The sequence below is a fragment of the Aquarana catesbeiana genome, linkage group LG06 (genome assembly GCF_042186555.1).
Source record: "Aquarana catesbeiana isolate 2022-GZ linkage group LG06, ASM4218655v1, whole genome shotgun sequence".
In the NCBI taxonomy this organism is placed as follows: Eukaryota; Metazoa; Chordata; class Amphibia; order Anura; family Ranidae; genus Aquarana; species Aquarana catesbeiana.
In genome coordinates, this window is record NC_133329.1 from 378328043 (window position 1) to 378347079 (window position 19037).

The 19037-nt window shown below is 43.4% G+C and overlaps 1 protein-coding gene across 6 annotated transcripts in view; it reads left to right on the forward strand.

Annotated features, from left to right (window-relative positions):
• Positions 1 to 19037, forward strand: part of LRP1B (LDL receptor related protein 1B) — a 2172167-nt gene that overhangs the window by 1971234 nt on the left and 181896 nt on the right. The window lies entirely within an intron of this gene.

Consider the following 19037-nt stretch of genomic DNA (forward strand, 5'->3'; position numbering starts at 1 on the left):
GGACTGCGACATTGCGGTGAACAAATCAGACACTTTTGACACTTTTTTGGGTCCATTGACATTTATACAGCAATCAGTGCTATAAAAATGCACTGATTACTGTGTAAATGTCACTGGCAGGGAAGGGGTTAACACTAGGGGCGATCAAGGGCTTAAATGTGTTCCCTCGTGTGTGTTTCTAACTGTAGGGGGATGTGACTGACTAGAGGAGGAGCCAGATCGTTGTTCCTAGCTAGTAGGAACAGACGATCTGTCTCTCCTCTCCTGACAGAATGGGGATTTGTGTGTTTACAGTCACACACACAAATCCCCGTTCTGAGTCTCGTGTCCGCAATCACGGGTGGCCGGCAGACATCGCGGCCACCGGCCACGTGCATCGGGTCCTGGTCTGGCTCTTAAAGCTGCCGACGTACCAGTATGGAGATTCGTGGGAATGAGCCAACCTGCCGCCATATAATGACGGCGGCTGGTTGGCAATTGGCTAAAGTGTTACTAAACCATGCATTCCCATGTTCTGTGTACTGTGGTAGACCAGATATAGTGACTGTAGGGTCCAGGGTTTAGTAACACTTTAAATATAAAATCATTAATAACAAATTATTTGGGCAATGTATCAGTCACTTACAATTCCCTGTTTGTGGTGGCATCAATCTCCAGGCTCCCTCTTATCTATGTATGTGAAGGAATTTCCCTAGCTGTGTATAATACTACGGCTGGGAGCAGATAACAGGACCTGTGATGTCGGCTCATCTTTTTTCGGGCCCTCCCCCAGACTGTGCTTCCAGGTGGGGCATAATAATAGTTCTAGACTTGATTATAGAGTCCGAGACTCTTATCTAGGCCACATCTTCACGCAAAACTGAATTTGGCTGATACCCGCAGATGGGCCTGAGTAAGGATGGTGGATCGGTGCCACGGATTAATAAATGAATGTACAGTATCTAAAGCTCAAACTTTTTTCATTTTGGATAAGGCAACATTTAGAATCCCTGTCATTTTTTTTTTTTGTCCATGTCCCCAGAGTAGTCTGCAGAGCTGGTCAGTAGCTGGGTTGGTGGAACTGTTGGCTTTAAAAATATACCAGCTGTGTAAGTAGACATGCGCACACTGAAATATTTTGTTTCGGAGTTTCGTTTTCGTCCGAAAAATAAATGTATTTAGTTACTCCCAAAATTTGTTTTTATTTATTTTGTTTTTCGTTAAAAATTGCATTCGTCCAAAAATCCAAATTAAGGTCGAATCTGTCATTAAAGGCTTATGGTGTCTGTCGAATGTTCAAAGAAGATTCGACGGAGCAGCTAAACTGTACGACGCCGTATAGTTTACCTGCTCCGTCGAATCTTCTTAGAACTTTCAACAGACACCATAAGCCAAAGTACGTGTGTACTTAGTTCTAGCTATTTTACTGCTCCTCCTCTTTGGTTACAATCAGCCAATAACATTCATCATCATCATTATTTTTATTTATCTTTTCTCCCCTACGTCAAATCTTTTCTCCTCTACGTCAAATCTTTTCTCTCTGTCGAATCTTTTCTCTCTATGCAGTGGTGTATTTAGGTTTTGTGCTGCCCTAGGCCTGACTAAACGCATGCACCCCCCTAATTTAAATACGACCCACCCCATCCTGCCGAGGCCACACCCCTTCCTGTTTAAGACCCACCCTATCATCTGTAAACAACACCCCTTCCTCTTTAGGCTCATTTGGCACCTTTCAGGGGGGAACGGGTACCTGTTTCTGACAGGTACCCTTCCCCACTTCCGGGAGACTGCGCTGTCCCCTCTGAAGTTTGCCCCCCCTCCTCCTTCCTCCGCTGGGCCATTCAGAAAGTGCAACGTGCTTCGCACATGTGCAGTAGGGAACCGGTCGGTTTCCCTTACCATGAATGATAGTGGCAAAACCCGAGAGCCAATCCGAAAATCGGCTGAGGTGTTGACATCGCTGGATCCCTGGACAGGTAAGTGTCCTACTATTAAAAGTCAGCAGCTACAGTATTTTTAGCTGCTGAGTTTTAATGCTATCACGGGGGGGGTGTCTCACTGTGCCCCATCAAACGCAGTCACTGTGCCCATCAAACGCAGTCACTGTGCCCATCAAATGCAGCCACTGTGCCCCATCTAACGCAGCCACTGTGGCCCATCAAATGCAGCCACTGTGCCCCATCAAACGCAACCACTGTGCCCCATCAAACGCAGCCACTGCCCCATCAAACGTAGCCATTGTGCCATCAAACATAGCCATTGTGCCCTCAAACGCAGCCACTGTGCCCATCAAATGCTGCCACTGCGCCCTCAAACGCAGCCACTGTGCCCCATCAAACGTAGCCATTGTGCCATCAAACATAGCCATTGTGCCCTCAAATGCAGCCACTGTGCCCATCAAATGCTGCCACTGTGCCCTCAAACGCAGCCACTGTGCCTATCAAACGCTGCCACTGTGGCCATCAAATGCTGCCACTGTGCCCATCAATTGCAGCCACTGTGCCCATCAAACGCAGCCACTGTGCCCTCAAACGCAGCCACTGTGCCCTCAAACGCAGCCACTGTGCCCTCAAACGCAGCCACTGTGCCCATCAAACGCAGCCACTGTGCCCATCAAACGCAGCCACTGTGCCCTCAAACGCAGCCACTGTGCCCATCAAACGCAGCCACTGTGCCCATCAAACGCAGCCACTGTGCCCATCAAACGCAGCCACTGTGCCCATCAAATGCAGCCACTGTGCCATCAAATGCAGCCACTGTGCCCTCAAACGCAGCCACTGTGCCCTCGAACGCAGCCACTGTGCCATCAAACGCAGCCACTGTGCCCTCACACGCAGCCACTGTGCCCTCAAACGCAGCCACTGTGCCCATCAAATTCTGCCAGTGCCCATCAAATGCTGCCAGTGCCCATAATACTGATATACTTTATTAAATCATTGTACCTGCTGTCCTGGGGGTTTCCCTCGTGCTCCTCTCTCTCCTCCTGACGTCACAGCCCCAGGGCCGAGGAGACGATTCACTGCAGGAAAGCAGTGCATGGGAGGGTAGGCGGAGCTTAAGGCTCCACCTGTCACTTATGGGGGGCGTGAGTGACACACGCCGCCCCCCCGCATGAAAGAAAGCCCCCCACCCGTCTGACTGATTCCCGGCTCCCGCTGCCGCCTCCTGCACACTTGCAGCCCACGGCGGCCGGGTTTCTGTAGCGGCGCCGCTGTGTATGGGCGTGCTTGTCAGAGAGTAGGGGGCGTGAGATACACGCCCCCACCCTCTACCAAGTACGCCCATACACAGCGGCGCCGCTACAGAAAGCCGGCCGCCGTGGGCTGCAAGTGTGCGGGAGGCGGCAGCGGGAGCCGGGAATCAGTCAGACGGGTGGGGGGGCTTTCTCTCATGCGGGGGGGCGGCCTATTTTGCCGCCCCCCGCAAAGTGCCGCCCTAGGCCTAGGCCTTGTTGGCCTAGGCCAAAACACAGCCCTGTCTCTATGTAGAATAATCTTGGACTAATAGAGTTAAGGTTAGGCACATTCGACCACAGGTTTGATGGACACAGATTGTTATTGTCATCATCATGTCGAATCTGCTATCTATATCGAACTGTTGTAGCAACGAAAATGAAAATAAAGCATTTGTTTATGTCGGATCTTTCTTTTTTCGGATTGTGCACCTTCGTTATCGTTTGTTAAAATGATAATGAAAATACCTGAAATTCAGACGAAAATGCATTCGGACGAAAACAAATGCACATGTCTACTGTGTAGCAATGCAGAAATGGGTTGATTACAAGCATAAATGAGAGTTCAGTTTAATGTACTTTTGATGGGCACTGCGAAACCCCAATTACTATGCTATTTATTTTATCCTCTTTGTATATGTTATTACAAAGCACTTGTGGGTTAGGTTTTGGAAAATCTAGATAGCCCAAATGGTGTTCAACTAAATGATGGGAAGCAAAGCTAATTGTCTAGAATTGCCATGTTAACGTGCATATAAAAAAATGAACGCCCCCAAGTCTAGATTTTGCCTGAAGAGCTTCTAAAAGCCTTTGTTATCAGAACCATGTCTACCTGCCTAGTTTGTCCTTTCAGTATATATTTTTTAACTAAATGAGAGATATAATTCAACAAATATTTACAATAATACTCCCTATCTGTTTTTGAGGCACCACATAGCCTTATATAATTAAAAGAGAAGTATAGGAATCCATTTTTTTGCTGATTCATACTTACCTAACTGGATGCAGCATTGGCGTGGTGCTGCATCTGTCCCCCACCAACTCTAATGCTGAGAACCTAGCGATCAAACACCATAGATCGCTTGGTTCTCAGAGCTCCCTGAGCAGGGAGACGGTGACTATCAGTCACCCCTCCCCCACGCTCAATGGAGTGCTGGGCTGTGAAGGGGGTGGGAGCAGCAGACAAAGGCTCTCAGCGGCTCACTGAGAAGGTGAGCCTGTGTCGGTCCAGGCATGTGGGAGGATCCTAACCATATGGTAGCGATCTTGCCCATGCCTGGATCAGCTTTGTGACATCAGCAGACAGCGGACTTCAGCCCACTGTCTGCTGAAAACGGGTCAAAGGAGTGCAGAACAAACTGCACTCCTTTGACCCACAGAAGTACAGCCAAATGAGCTTTGGCTGTACTTCTCCTTTAAAAGCTATAAAATAGGTAATGCAGTAATACTTCACAGTTAAGTGTCTCACTTGTACACCTTGTGGATCCTGTAAGGTAACGATTTAGGCCATTTGCTGACATGTAGACACGCCCTTGTAAATTTGTATTAAATCAAAGCTATAATGCCCCGTACACACGGTCGGATTTTCCGACGGAAAATGTGTGATAGGACCTTGTTGTCAGAAATTCCGACCGTGTGTGGGCTCCATCACACATTTTTCATCGGATTTTCCGACACACAAAATTTGAGAGCAGGATATAAAATTTTCCGACAACAAAATCCGTTGTCGGAATTTCCGATCGTGTGTACACAAATCCGACGGACAAAGTGCCACGCATGCTCAGAATAAATAAAGAGATGAAAGCTATTGGCTACTGCCCCGTTTATAGTCCCGACGTACGTGTTTTACGTCACCGCGTTCAGAATGATCGGATTTTCCGACAACTTTGTGTGACCATGTGTATGCAAGACAAGTTTGAGCCAACATCCGTTGGAAAAAATCCTAGGATTTTGTTGTCGGAATGTCTGATCAATGTCCGACCGTGTGTACGGGGCATTAGTATGTCAAACAGTTGTGATTATAAAAAACCCAAATCGGTTACATCAGATTCTTACATGCAATTTGCATATTTAAAAGTCTACAGCAATTAGCTTGGAAGGAGAAAAACAATTCTAAAATTATGAATTTGGTCATATAATTTAGCTGTCAATGATATTATAAGTAAAAGTCCAAACCAAGTTTCAAAGACAGGCAGGTTGAGGATTCAATGGCAAAAGATCTCATATTGGCCATAATCTGTAAGTTGTGGTAAGGGTGTGGTAAATTGCTAAACTCCAATCAAAACTGCCATTTTATTTATATTTTATAAAAAATGGCCAGGGGTTTGAGCCTCTGTCTGAATTCTGAAGAGACTGCCCTTATCTCCTAACCATGTGCATTAGATTATGACAAGGGTGTCACCAGACCAGTATAGCAATGGAAATCTTCTCAACAGGGACACAAACATTAATAAAAGCAAGAAAAATGTTCTTAGCTTTCCCCACTTTATGCAAAACAGGAAAAAATAAGTTTTAGTAGGAGTTGGGCTTAATGGCCCATGATGTTGGCATTGGTATTTTACAGTCGAGACTTAAAACCCATTCCGCACTACTTACTTTCTACCTATAATAACCCCCAAAAATAAAGTGGGTGTGTGGCAGTGGAGGCACCGTAAATCGAGAAAATAGAACGAAAAACAGCTTACTGCTTACCCACAGTAAAAAAGCCTTGATTTATAGAACCATAGCACCAATGGCCACATAGAGACCATAGAATCAAATGTTTTGACACCTTAATAAAAAGTCTCTGTGCCATCTTGAGATGCCAGTGTTGTAATGCTTCAGTAAATCAAGTTTTTTTCTTTTACTAATATATACACACCAGTGCAGCGCTTGGTTCTCAAAACATAAAAAAATATATATTCATATCAAAACCACATGCTTATCAACAATCCATGGTGAATTTTTGATTAACTATACAATAAAGTGCACCATGATCTCTCCATTTGTTTACTAAATGTGTAAAAATACCTTATTTCTTCCACCAGCCACACTGAGGCTTACCAAAGGAGATGTGGCTCTCTCATAAGAAGTGAAACAGCGCTTGTTATAAGGCATAAGACAAGTGGAACTCCACTGCTCACAACACAGTTTTCCTTTCCATCTCCATCCCTTCCATGGCATAAACATAAAAAAAAGCAAAGATCCGCTCCAATATTGTTAAAAAACGGATGGTACTTTTAATGAGAGCAGCTAAAAACACTTACATCAGCACTGTGTATAACATTTTACATAAAACTACAATTCCCAGAATCTTCATTAATTAAGCATGCATGTGCGGTGACGACATGGCTTCCTGCTCCGCCCAACATGTTTCGTCATATATGACATGATCTGGGTCTTTTTTTTTCTGCAAGTCATTGGTGTGCAGGCATCTCTCTTCATTGTTTTAAAGTGGACATTACAGTCAGTTGTTTATTCTGGGTAATGGAGAATCCTTAAGGCTCCTTTCACACCTATGCAGTCTGCTTTTGAGCGTTTCTGCAGTGCTTTTTGTGGTTTTTACTGCAATTTTGACACAATTTGTGCTTTTTTGGGCAATTTTGTTGTTAGGCAGATTGAAAAACCCAAGAAGCAAATCGTGGCAAAATTGCAGTAAAAACCCACTACATGTTTTTCTGCAGCTTCTCCATTGCAGTCTATTGAACCAAAAAACAAAAAAAGTACTGTCTTTCTTCTAAAAAAAAGCCCTGACCCTTTCCAAAAATGCAGAGGCATAAAAATGCAGTGATATGTGAATGTGTTCCATAGGAACCCATATTAAAAATAGTGTCCTGCGTTTCTGCAAAAATCATGAAAAGATGCATTGGTGTGAACTGAGCCTAAGGGGTAGTCACACCATCGTTTGGTTTTGTAATTGCTATAACAGGCAAACGGAACTCAGAAAAGTAAAGATATCCCACACTTAAATTTTATAAAAACCCAGTCGTTTTGAGTTCAGGTTTTTCATTGGCTAACTTGAAAATGGTTGATGCAAGTCACATACTGTATTTTTCTTTTTTTTTTTTCATTTTTTTTTTCGTGGATTTTTTTCCTACCTTTGATCAACAAAACATCATTCAGAAAAATGGAAATTTGCACTCCAGGGAAAGAAATTAGTGCAATTATCTTTGATGTTTGCTTTGTAATTTATTTACAAATTATACCGACACGCAACAGTTCACAAAGCTGATAAAATAAGTGAAAACAATGTGATCTGATTGGATTTGTGATAGAACAATATGGTGGAACAAATGACACAAATTAGAATTTCTGGATCCAAATGTTTTTATATTGGATATTAAAATCAGTCAATTGCTCTTGAGGCACAGTTTGTTGTCATCTTTTGTATTTATTTTTTCTGAATTTCCCCAAAACAGAATCTATTTTACATTGTCAGTCTCTTTTATTGTCTACATAGACTTGATATGTAACGTGTCAAGTTAGTCTACTAACTTGCAAATTTGCTCTGCTGTTCTGCTTGAAGAGTTTCCCAGGCACAGTGCACAGTATAACTGCATAGCTGAATTCTCTACTGCATAAAGATGAACGAGATGACAATTACATGCATCTTTACAGTCATTCAAAGACAACATCAATTCTTTCAATCTGCTTTCAATTGTAAAACATGCAAACAGATCAAGGCCAACCTACCACCAACACTTAACATCTTTTCACAATTTAAATGGAAACATTTCTTTCATCTCTCTGGCTATTTTTTTTTTGCAATCAAAAGCTGGTTGAAAGGAACTGAAATTGCTGGAATGTTGCTATGTATGGCCAGCATCAGAAGTACACATTTACATTAAAGCTGAACTCTAGTTATGATTTTTATTGCATAGTTTTAGTTGCATAGTCAAACGTGGACCAATGTAAGTACACTATATTGTCAAAAGTATTGGGACACACACATGAACTTTAATGGCATCCCAGTCTTAGTCCGTAAGGTCCAATATTGAGTTGGCCCCCCCTTTGCAGCTATAACAGCTTCAACTCTTCTGGGAAGGCTGTCCACAAGGTTTAGGAGTGTGTCTATGGGAATGTTTGATCGTTCTTCCAGAAGAGCATTTGTGAGGTCAGGCACTGATATTGAACGAGAAGGCCTGGCTCGCAGTCTCCGCTCAAATTCATCCCAAAGGTGTTCTATTGGGTTGAGGTCAAGTTCCTCCACCGCAAACTCACTCATCCATGTCTTTATGGCCCTTGCTTTGTGCACTGGTTCAAATCATTTGGTGGGGGGGTTATGGTGTGGGGTTGTTTTTCAGGGGTTGGGCTTGGTCCCTTCCAGTGAAGGAAACTCTTAAGGCGTCAGCATACCAAAATATCTTGGATAATTTCATGCTCCCAATTTTGTGGGAACAGTTTGGGCATGGCCCCTTCCTGTTCCAACAAGACTGCACACCGGTGGACAAAGCAAGGTCCATAATGACATGGATCAGCGTGTTTGGGGTGGGACTTGACTGGCCTGCACTACTGACGTCAACCCAATAGAACACCTTTACGATGAATTAGAGTGGAGACTGGGAGCCAGGCCTTCTCGTCCAACATCAGTGCCTGACCTCACAAGTGCGCTTCTTGAAGAATGGTCAAACATTCCAATAGACACACTCCTAAACCTTGTGGACAGCCTTCAAAGAAGAGTTGAAGCTGTTATAGCTGCACATGGTGGGCCAACTCAATAGTGAACCCTACGGACTAAGACTGGGATGCAATTAAAGTTCATGTGCGTGTAAAGGCAGGTGTCCCAATACGTTTGACAATATAGTGTATGTGTATCTCATATCTGAGTGATTGCTGTTGAAGCTTCAAATCACTGTGGTAGTTGCCACTACTACAGTGATAGCAGCAGTCTTCGGGACCTGTGCCAAGCGACTTCTGTTTTGCATAATAACCACAGGGGGTCACCACAGGGGGTCACTCAGGTGGCAATTGTGACATCACCCCTCTGCCTCTTCACCTTGTTAAATCGAAAAACGCCTTGTATTTATATATATAAAAAAAAATAAAAAATACAAGACATTCTGTGAATAGCATAGGACCCAGAAGATCACTGCTATGACTGTAGTCGGCACGTCTAGTATAGTGATTGTCAGCTTCCCCAGGAATTGCTCAGGTGGGAGCTCATCATACTTATGCAATAAAAATCACAACTACTGTATAATTCAGCTTTAAAGAGTGCCAGTACTGGAATAGGGTAATATGATGGTAGGTAATGGCATGTTTCTTAAGGGCCATGTCAGATGAACAATCTTGCCCTGGGAGGATAACACCACTTAGGTTTTCCTATGGAATCACTTCCTCTCTCTCCAGACACTAACCAGACCAGTAATATGTAGCTCTTTTGCTGCTCCCTCATTAGTGACCGATGTTCTGTGCTGTTACAGGCCAGTGAGGGAAGGATTTCATTAGGGGAAGTGGTTTATGTGCCTACAAGCTTCAATCCCCTATAGTCGTTCCCTTGCCTGACATATTCTGCCTATGCCAACACATCGATTTATTTGTATGACATGGCCCTAAATATGAAGGCAATACTGTGTCTTGAAAAAGTTAAGTTAAGCTTCTCATCATCTAAATCAGTGGTCTACAAACTGTGGTGGGAGGGGGCTGGATGTGGCCCTATGCTTACCTTTATTGGGCCCTTGGGGCGCTATTCCACCCACTGAAACCATTGATGGGGCACCATTCCCCAACTAATACACTCAATGGTGCACTATGCCTCCAACTAAAACCAATGATGGGGCATTGATGCCGGGGCAGTTTCTACTCCCACTAGCCACAGTTTGGCCATCCTAAAGCCTGAAGGACAGAAAACTGTCCCTTAGCTTAAAAAGTTTGGAGATCCCTGATCTAAACCAAACCGACTCACACTAGCTGACCCTATGCCCACCTTAGTAGTGTTCTCTTACAATTGTTTGAAGGGCTGCTATAAAGAGCTATGGTTGTGAAAGATTTTTGGTTTACTTATATCAAGATTTAAGATACTAACTGACAGAGAGGTCTTTCTTCTGAATCATCTAGGCATTCAAACTCTATTGAGATGCATGAGACTAGAGTTGGCCTTATATGTAACTGTTCTAAAATGTACCTTCCTCCAGCATTTGTTTACAGCACATGTCACCATAAATCTCCGGCTTGAGAACATCAAGTACCCACTTGACGTTGCAAAACACAGTACTTAATGACTTTTTTTTTATTGTATATAAAACATTTCAAAATGTTGATAAAACTTGTATAGCATAATAGATTATTGGCTGAAATGACCAAAACAACATCTTGAAATGAGATAAGTCCTACAGTGTGCAGTGTGTTCATATTGTACCAGGTAAATGTAGTGCAGATGTTTCCTTGGACACTTCAAGCAAAGAAAAAGAGAATCTTTTGTTGGATCTTATAGATTTCTTTCATGGGTTGGCTGGGATGAACAAGATGTATGTACAGAGAGGGAAAAGAGTATTTGATCCCCTGCTGATTTTGTACATTTGCCCACTGACAAAGAAATTATCAGTCTAGAATTTTAATGGTAGGTTTATTTTAACAGTGAGAGACAGAATAACAACAAAAATATCCAGAAAAAAAACGCATTTCAAAAAAGTTATAAATTGATTTGCATTTTAATGAGTGAAATAAGTATTTGATCCCCTATCATTCAGCAAGATTTCTGGCTCCCAGGTGTCTTCTATACAGGTAACGAGCTGAGATTAGGAGCACTTCCTTAAAGAGAGTGCTCCTAATCTCAGCTTGTTACCTGTATAAAAGGCACCTGTCCACAGAAGCAATCAATCAGATTACAATCTCTCCACCATGGCCAAGACCAAAGAGCTGTCCAAGGATGTCAGGGACCAAGACTGTAGACCTACCCAAGGCTGGAATGGGCCGCAAGACCATCGCCAAGCAGCTTGGTGAGTGGGTGACAACTGTTGGTGCGATTATTCACAAATGGAAGAAACACAAAATAACTGTCAATCTCCCTCGGTCTGGGGCTCCATGCAAGATCTCACATCGTTGAGTTTCAATGATCATGAGAACGGTGAGGAATCAACCCAGAACTACACGGGAGAATCTTGTCAATGATCTCAAAGCAGCTCGCTCTTCAGAGGGAGTGGTGTCACTATCACGGTGGTGTGGTGGAAGAGTAGAAGATTTTTCACATAAGTAGATTGAAAAACAACTGTTGAGCTTGATCATTCATTTCTTGTAATTTATTATCTATAGTGACACTTTTCACTGGGTGTTAAAGACATTTTTTTCATGGTAAAAATAATTGTTTTTCATGACACTATTATTATTATTTTTATGTATAAGTAGAGGGTCATAGGCATTATGCTGCTCTAACCCATTATTTTACACAATTTCTATTAGCGCCACTGTCTCTATCTGTACACATGTGAGAGGTATAGTTTTGGGATTCTGATCAATTTACGTATTTATTTAAGTGGCAGCTTTTTCCACTGTACACTGTGTATGTACACACATTTTGTATTCATTTACACATCTTTTATACAGCTTTGCAATTTTTCTTTGGTGCAGTGGAGTAAGAGAGATTCAGGGGCGGTTTATTTGTATATCTCTTGCTACAAACCACGATATTTAAAAGAATATTTCATTTGTATTGTTTCACTTTAAGCGTTATTAAAATCACTGCTACTGAAAAAACGGCCGTTTTTAAAACTTTTTTTCGCATTGATACCTGTCCCCTGGGGCAGGACCCAGGTCCCCATACACTTTTTATGGCAATAACTTGCATATAAGCCTTTAAAATTAGCACTTTTGGTTTTTCATGTTTGTGTCGCATAGACTTTAACGGTGTTCACATGTTCGTACAAATTTTTTTGCCTGTTCGCATGTTTTGGTGCGAACCAGGGGGTGTGTTTGACTCATCCCTAGTCAGAAGTTCTCATGCTGATAACATAAAGAAAAACGGGACAGGAGAAAGCTACGGGACATAGGGCTTTGTAGAGAGATAAGAAAACACTGCAGATATATGTGCCCCGCTCACCACTTTAGGGTCCTGGAGTGGCCTAGCCAGTCCCCAGACCTTAATCTTATAGAAAATATGTGGAGGGAGCTGAAGGTTCGAGTTACCAAACGTCAGCCGCTAAACCTTAATGTGTAAGTTCACCTTTACAGAAAAATCTGTAAGATGAACTTACACAGGTACCCCTCCTCGCCCCCCCCCCCCCCCCGGTCCCGCTGACCTGGACCGCCGCTATCCCCGGTATATCTGCGTCAGGACCTGGGGTTTAGAAATCCTCTCTCCTTCCTCGAGTCTTCTCCATAGCTGATAGGACGGCTATGCGTTTGCTGATTGGTCGGCGCCGCCCATGTGATGGCGCTAATCAATTAGAATGCTCCAAATGTCTCTCCTGAGGGAGGGACTTTTGGACATTCTAGCAGAGAGGATTTCTAAGCCCCGGGCTCCTGGCACAGATATACCGGGGCTTAGAACCGAAGATAGTGGGGTCAGTGGGACCGGGGGTGGGGGGGTGGGGTGGGGCGAGGAAGTCGAGTTTTCTGAGTTTTCTGTAAAGGTGAACTTACCCTTTAATGACTTGGAGAGGATCTGCAAAGAGGAGTGAGACAAAATCCCTCCTGAGATGTGTGCAAGCCTGGCAGCCGACTACAAGAAATGTCTTTGCCAATAAGGGATTTGCCACCAAGTACTAAGTCATTTTTTTGCGAAGGGGTCAAATAATTATTTCACTCATTAAAATGGAAATCAGTGTATACATTTTTGAAATGGATTTTTCTGGATATTTTTTATGCTATTCTGTCTCTCACTGTTAATATAAACCTACCATTAAAATTATAGACTGATCATTTCCTTGTCAGTGGGCAAATGTACAAAATCAGTAGGGGAACAAATACTTTTTTTCCCCTCACTGTAAGGGCTAGCAGTCTACAGTATATATTGTGTGTGTATGTACATAGTTGGATCAGGAGATTTAAGTGCCACACCAAAATGCTGAAATCCAAAAATGAGGTTTTATTCCAAACATGTGATACACTAGCCAGTGCTTTTTGGGGGCCAAGTTTTGCCTCCTTCGTCAGGGTTAAAATATGATATAAGAATATACACTCACCTGTTCAAATGCTTGGTAACACAAATTGCTAATCAGCCAATCACATGCAAGGAACTGAATACATTTAGGCATCTGGACATGGTGAAGACGACTTGCTGTAGCTCAAACTGAGCATCAGAATGGGGAAGAAAGGGGATTTAATTGACTTTGAACATGGCATGGTTGTTGGTTCCAGACAGGCTGGTCTGAGTATATCAAAAATTCCCGATCAACTGGGATTTTCACGCACAACCATCTCTCGGGTTTACAGAGAATGGTCCGAAAAAGAGAAAATATCCAGTGAGCGGCAGCTATATGGAAGAAAATGGCTTGTTGATGTCAGGGGTCAGAAGAGAATGGGCAGACTAGTTTGAGATCATAGAAAGGCAACAGTAACTCAAATAACCACTCGTTACACCCAAGGTATGCAAAATACCATCTCTGAATGCACAACACATTGAATCTTGAAGCAGATGGGCTACAGCAGCAGAAGACCACACCGGGTGCCACTCCTGTCAGCTAAGAACAGGAAACTGAGGCTACAATTTGCACAGGCTCACCAAAATTGGACAATAGAAGATTGGAAAAATGTTGCCTGGTCTGATGAGTCTCGATTTCAGCTGCAACATTCAGATGGTCGGGTCAGAATGTGGTGTAAACAACATGAAAACATGGATCCAACCTGCCTTGTATCAACGGTCCAGACTGGCGGTGATAATGTAATGGTGTGGTATATATTTTCTTGGAACACTTTGGGCCCCTTAGTACCAATTGAGCATCATTTAAATGCCAAGGCCTACCTTAGTATTGTTGCTGACCATGTCCATCCCTTTATGACTACAGTGTCCCCATCTTCTGATGGCTCCTTCCAGCAGGATAATGCACCATGTCACAAAGCTCCAATCATCTCACCACTGGACAATGAGGTCCCTGTACTCCAATGACCTCCACACTCAAAAGATCTCATCCAATAGAGCACCTTTAGAGCCCTTTCACACTGAGGAGCTTCAAAAATGCCCTAAAAATGCCTTAGCGCTATCACCACATTTTTACAGCATTTTTTAGGCGCTAGCGGTAAAATTACTGCAACGCTGCGGGCGTTTTAACTGCGTTTTTCAAGCATTATTGAAGCATGGGCGTCAAAGCACAACCCCACCTCCTTACATGTAGATGTTCTTTTTTCTGCTGGCATGTTTACCTTTTTGTGAGATCATGTGACTTTTCTACATCTCAGGGCAGATTATAGGCGCTATTCAAGCGTTTTTTACAGCGCTTCCAATTCATTTCAATGGAGAGGGGCGTTTTTGAAGCGCTTTTTTCAACGCCCAAAAGCTGCTCCAAAGATGCTGCTTGCAGGACTTTTCTCAACACCCCGCCAGCGCAACGCCTCAGTGTGAAAGGGTCCATTGAGATGCACGGGGAGCGTTTTATGAGCGTTTTAATAGGGGTTTTTTTAGCGCTAAAATGCCACAAAAACGCCTCAGTGTGAAAGGGGTCTTAGGATGTGGTAGAATAGGAAATTCACATCATGGATGTGCAGCCGACAAATCTGCTGCAACTGCATGATGCTATCTTGTCACTATGGATCAAAATCTCTGAGGAATGTTTCCAGAACCTTGTTGAATCTACGCCACAAAGAATGAAGTAAGTTCTGAAGGCAAAAGGGGAACAACCCGGGACTAGCAAGGTGTACCTAATAAAGTGGCCGGTGAGTGTATATTTTAAAATGTAAAGAAAAAAATGCAAATGAAAAACTAGTGTGGAATTCCATAGATTAAAGCAGGCATCGAGGAGGCAATATAATGCCTCCTCTCAACCCGTAAAATGTTCTCTGAAGAGTGATCTGGACGCTGATCACTTTTCAGAACGCAAAGCATGTGTGAGTGAGCCCTTAGACTACTGAGGGGCTCTATGTTAGTTAGTTAGTTAGTTAGTTAGTTAGTTAGTTAGTTAGTTAGGACAGAGTAAGGAATGGATTAAAACCCCTGTCAATTGTCATTACTGTCTGTGCCCCCGTTAGGGAGCTTCACCCTCTCTATTTGTCCTGCTTACCATTATCATTGAAAGTAAGAAAAAATCCCATGTTTTGGGTTTTCCTCAGAAAAGTAATAAAGGGGAAATCCTTTAATGGGGACACTAGTTCTGGTGACCGGGGGACCTCTAGGGATTACTTTAATTTGCAAGAATTTCCTCTGACTTCCTGTTTGGCTATGGGACAGGAAGTGGTAGGAAATCTCCAAAATGGGACACAGATGGTGAATAAAAAATCTGACAGGGGTTATAACCGTCCCTTACTCTATCCAAAAATGAAAAGAAAAAGTTTTGCCTATAGTTCTACTATAAAGTATGGCTTTCGATCTGATAGTAAACCCATTGTAGAAAACCTTCAATTCATTTGCATGATCTGCAGAAGGTGCAGTTACAGCACACATACGATTTTGAATAATCTCTGCTTTTTGTTTTATATTGAATGGTACAAGCTAAAACATTTACAAGAGCTGCGGGGGGGGGGGGGGGGGGGGAGGTGCCTGCTGTGGAAGTTGATAGAAAAGGGTGGGGGGGGGGGATTAAAGGAGCCTGAAGAAATTTCAAATTATGAGTTACCACTATAGTGACATTCCTTAACCTCCCTGGCGGTATGATTATTTCAGATTTTTGCGTCTCAAAGCGGTACAATTATCGCATAGAAATTTAGCGTTTTATATTGTAGGCCTGTAATTCTTATCAGTAACACACTTAGATCTGTCCACCAAGAGTCTAGTAGACATCCCCGGTATGATAAAGTTTGAAAAACTAAATCATAAATTATAACATAATAAATAACTATAAATAATTATAAAAAATAATAATATAATAATAAAAAAATAAATTTCCCCACGATTCACTATCGCTCAATTCTGCAAGTGTTCTAATTTACTATCGCTGTTTTCTAGCTGGTCTAAAGCCACTTTTGACGTAAAGGGACACTTTTTGGTTGCTATGGACAATCTCCAGTTTCCAGGCAGAAAGAACAGTATATATAATATAAAACTGCATGCAGGGCATGGGACAAAGCACTGGGGACAAAAGGGATGTGAAATAATTTCATACAGTAATGTAAACTGTAAGATTACAGTCCTGTATGTATGATGAATTTTCACTTTTTTTAATTTGCCACCAGGCTCCGCCCCCGTGCGTTGCAACGCTCGTAGGGAATGGAGCCCGGCAAACAGGACATCGGGGCGGAGGACAGAGCCCACAGACACAGTGGACACTGGACAAAGCACTGGGGACAAAAGGGATATGAAATAATTTCATACAGTAATGTAATCTGTAAGATTACAGTGTACTGTATGTGTTATGAATTTTCACTTTTTTGAATTTCCTGCCAGGCTCCGCCCCTGTGCGTCTCGACGCTCGCAGTGAACGGAGCCCGGCACAGATTGGCTTCGGGAGGAGGACAGAGCCCGCGGACACAGCGGGGGGACATCGCAGGATCCTGGGGACAAGGTAAGTAACCTGCACCAGGATCCTGCAATGCAATCCCGAGTGTGGTTCAGGGTTACCGCTATTGGTGCTGAAATGTAACCCCGAGCCACACTCGGGAAAACCGCCAGGGAGGCTACTAATGTAGGCAGGTGATAGGTAAGTGACACACAGGGGTTGATTTACTAAAGGCAAACAGACTGAGGTGAAAGGAAAATGCGGTGAAACTGCTGACTTTTTCCAATCATGTGCAAGCAAAAATACTACTTTGTTTTCTTTTGCACACTTGCTCTTTATTGGGTATTCTTTGCAAAGTAAATTCTCACCTTATTCACTAAACTAAAGTATAAGTCCCCTTGCAAAATGAAACTTTCCCTGCAAAGTGAACAGGCTGTTTGCCTTTAGTAAATCAACCTCACAGTCTGTACATAAAAAGCAATGCCAATTTCCTCTTTATCCTATACAGCCTTAAAGTGGTTGTAAACTCTTACATCACACGTTTTGCTACAGGTAAGCCTATAATAAGGCTTACCTGTAGCTACCCTGGATATCTCCTAAACCTAAACGGTTTAGGAGATATCCCCTGTATTTGCATGTGCCGACGTCATCGACACATTCGCACTGAAGAAATGGCACGTACGTGCCGTTGCTTCATTGAGTGTGCAGTTGCCGGTGGCTTCTGTGCGCATGCGCGGGAGTGACGTCATCGCGGCTCCGGCCAATCACAGCGCCGGAGCCCGCGATACCCGGAAGTAACACCGGGAGCGATGTCGGCCACACGAGGATGGCTGCAGGGGCTTCGGTCTCAGGTAAGTAATTCATAATGAGCTAGTATGCTATGCATACTAGCTCATTATGCCTTTGTCTTGCAGTTTTGTTTTGTTTTTTGTCCTAGGGTTTACAACCACATTAAAGTCGTTTAAAGGCTGAAGGGTTTCTATGGCATTCTATGCAGGAAAGTAATGCTCCCACCACAGCCCCCCAATACTCACCTGAGCCCTCTCTCGATCCAGCAATGTGCACGAGAGCCTCGGCTGTCCCGGGACTCCCTCTCCTCATTGGCTGAGACAGCAGCAGGAGCCATTGGCTTCCAATGTGGACACTTGTTGCAGTGAGGATTTCCCTCACTGTAAAGAGATTGCTTTTCGTTGTATCTACAGGACAAGAAGTTACAGACCAACTCCAGGCAAATAAAAAAATGATCCCTTACAGTGGAGCTGTGCCTGCAGTGCAAGCGCTAATTGTCTGTATATGTCTGGGGAACAATAAAAGGAAATATACCTACTCCAATCCTCTGCTCCTCCCCGCAGCTAGTCTGTTCCTCACAGCTTCTGGACCCCTGTGCTCTAGCAGTCTAGAGTCCTGACCTCATCAATTAGGGAGGCTGAGGGCCAGTCCACCACTGGATCGTGGGGAATAGCTGTCTGATGAGAGAGCAGAGGATCAGGTAAGTAAGTCTGTTTCTCCTCCCCCTGAACAAAACAAGCTATTACTCCTTGCAGTGTATATTGCACTTCAAAGGATATTTTTTTTTCTGCCTGGAGTTGGGCCTTAAAGTGATATTAAAGCCTATTTTTTTTTTACTACTTATACTACTGGTGTTAACACTTACATTCTGTGCTGCTTCTCAATGTGCTAACGGTTTCTCTTCCAACTGAATCAGCTGGTACCCACAATGCTGGCCTGTTTTGTGCTGGCTTGCAGGGTCCTATAGAGCCACCTCTTTGAGTGCTTTTTTATGTTAAACTACAGCCTTATATAATGGCACCCACTGCGGCAGGAGGTGCATACAGACTGACACATAAGACACGCCTCCCAAGTGTGATTGATTGAATGTAGCTTCTAAGCATGATAATGGAGCATGATGGAGCTATGAATTAGTAGACATGTAGTCTTGAGGTGGGGATCCAATGGCTGTGAATGAAGACATGAGTGTATACTTCCTAGCTGGATATTTGGGGATGCTATGCACAGGTAGTTGTTGTTAAATGACCATAAAAGTGAGTGCTTCCTTTTTAAAAGAAACATACAGCGGAACCTTGGATTACGAGCATAATCTGTTCCAGGAGAATGCTTGTAATCCAAAGCGCTCGCATATCAAAGCGAGTTTCCTCATAGAAATCAATGGAAATGAATATAATTAGTTCCGCATTGACTTCTATTACATACAATACCGCATGTGGCCAGAGGTGGGGGGGGCGCCGGAGACCCTCGGAAATACCCGAGGACAGCTTGGCTGAACTCAGAAAGCCTCGGAAAGTCGGGAATGGAGTATTTCCGAATGT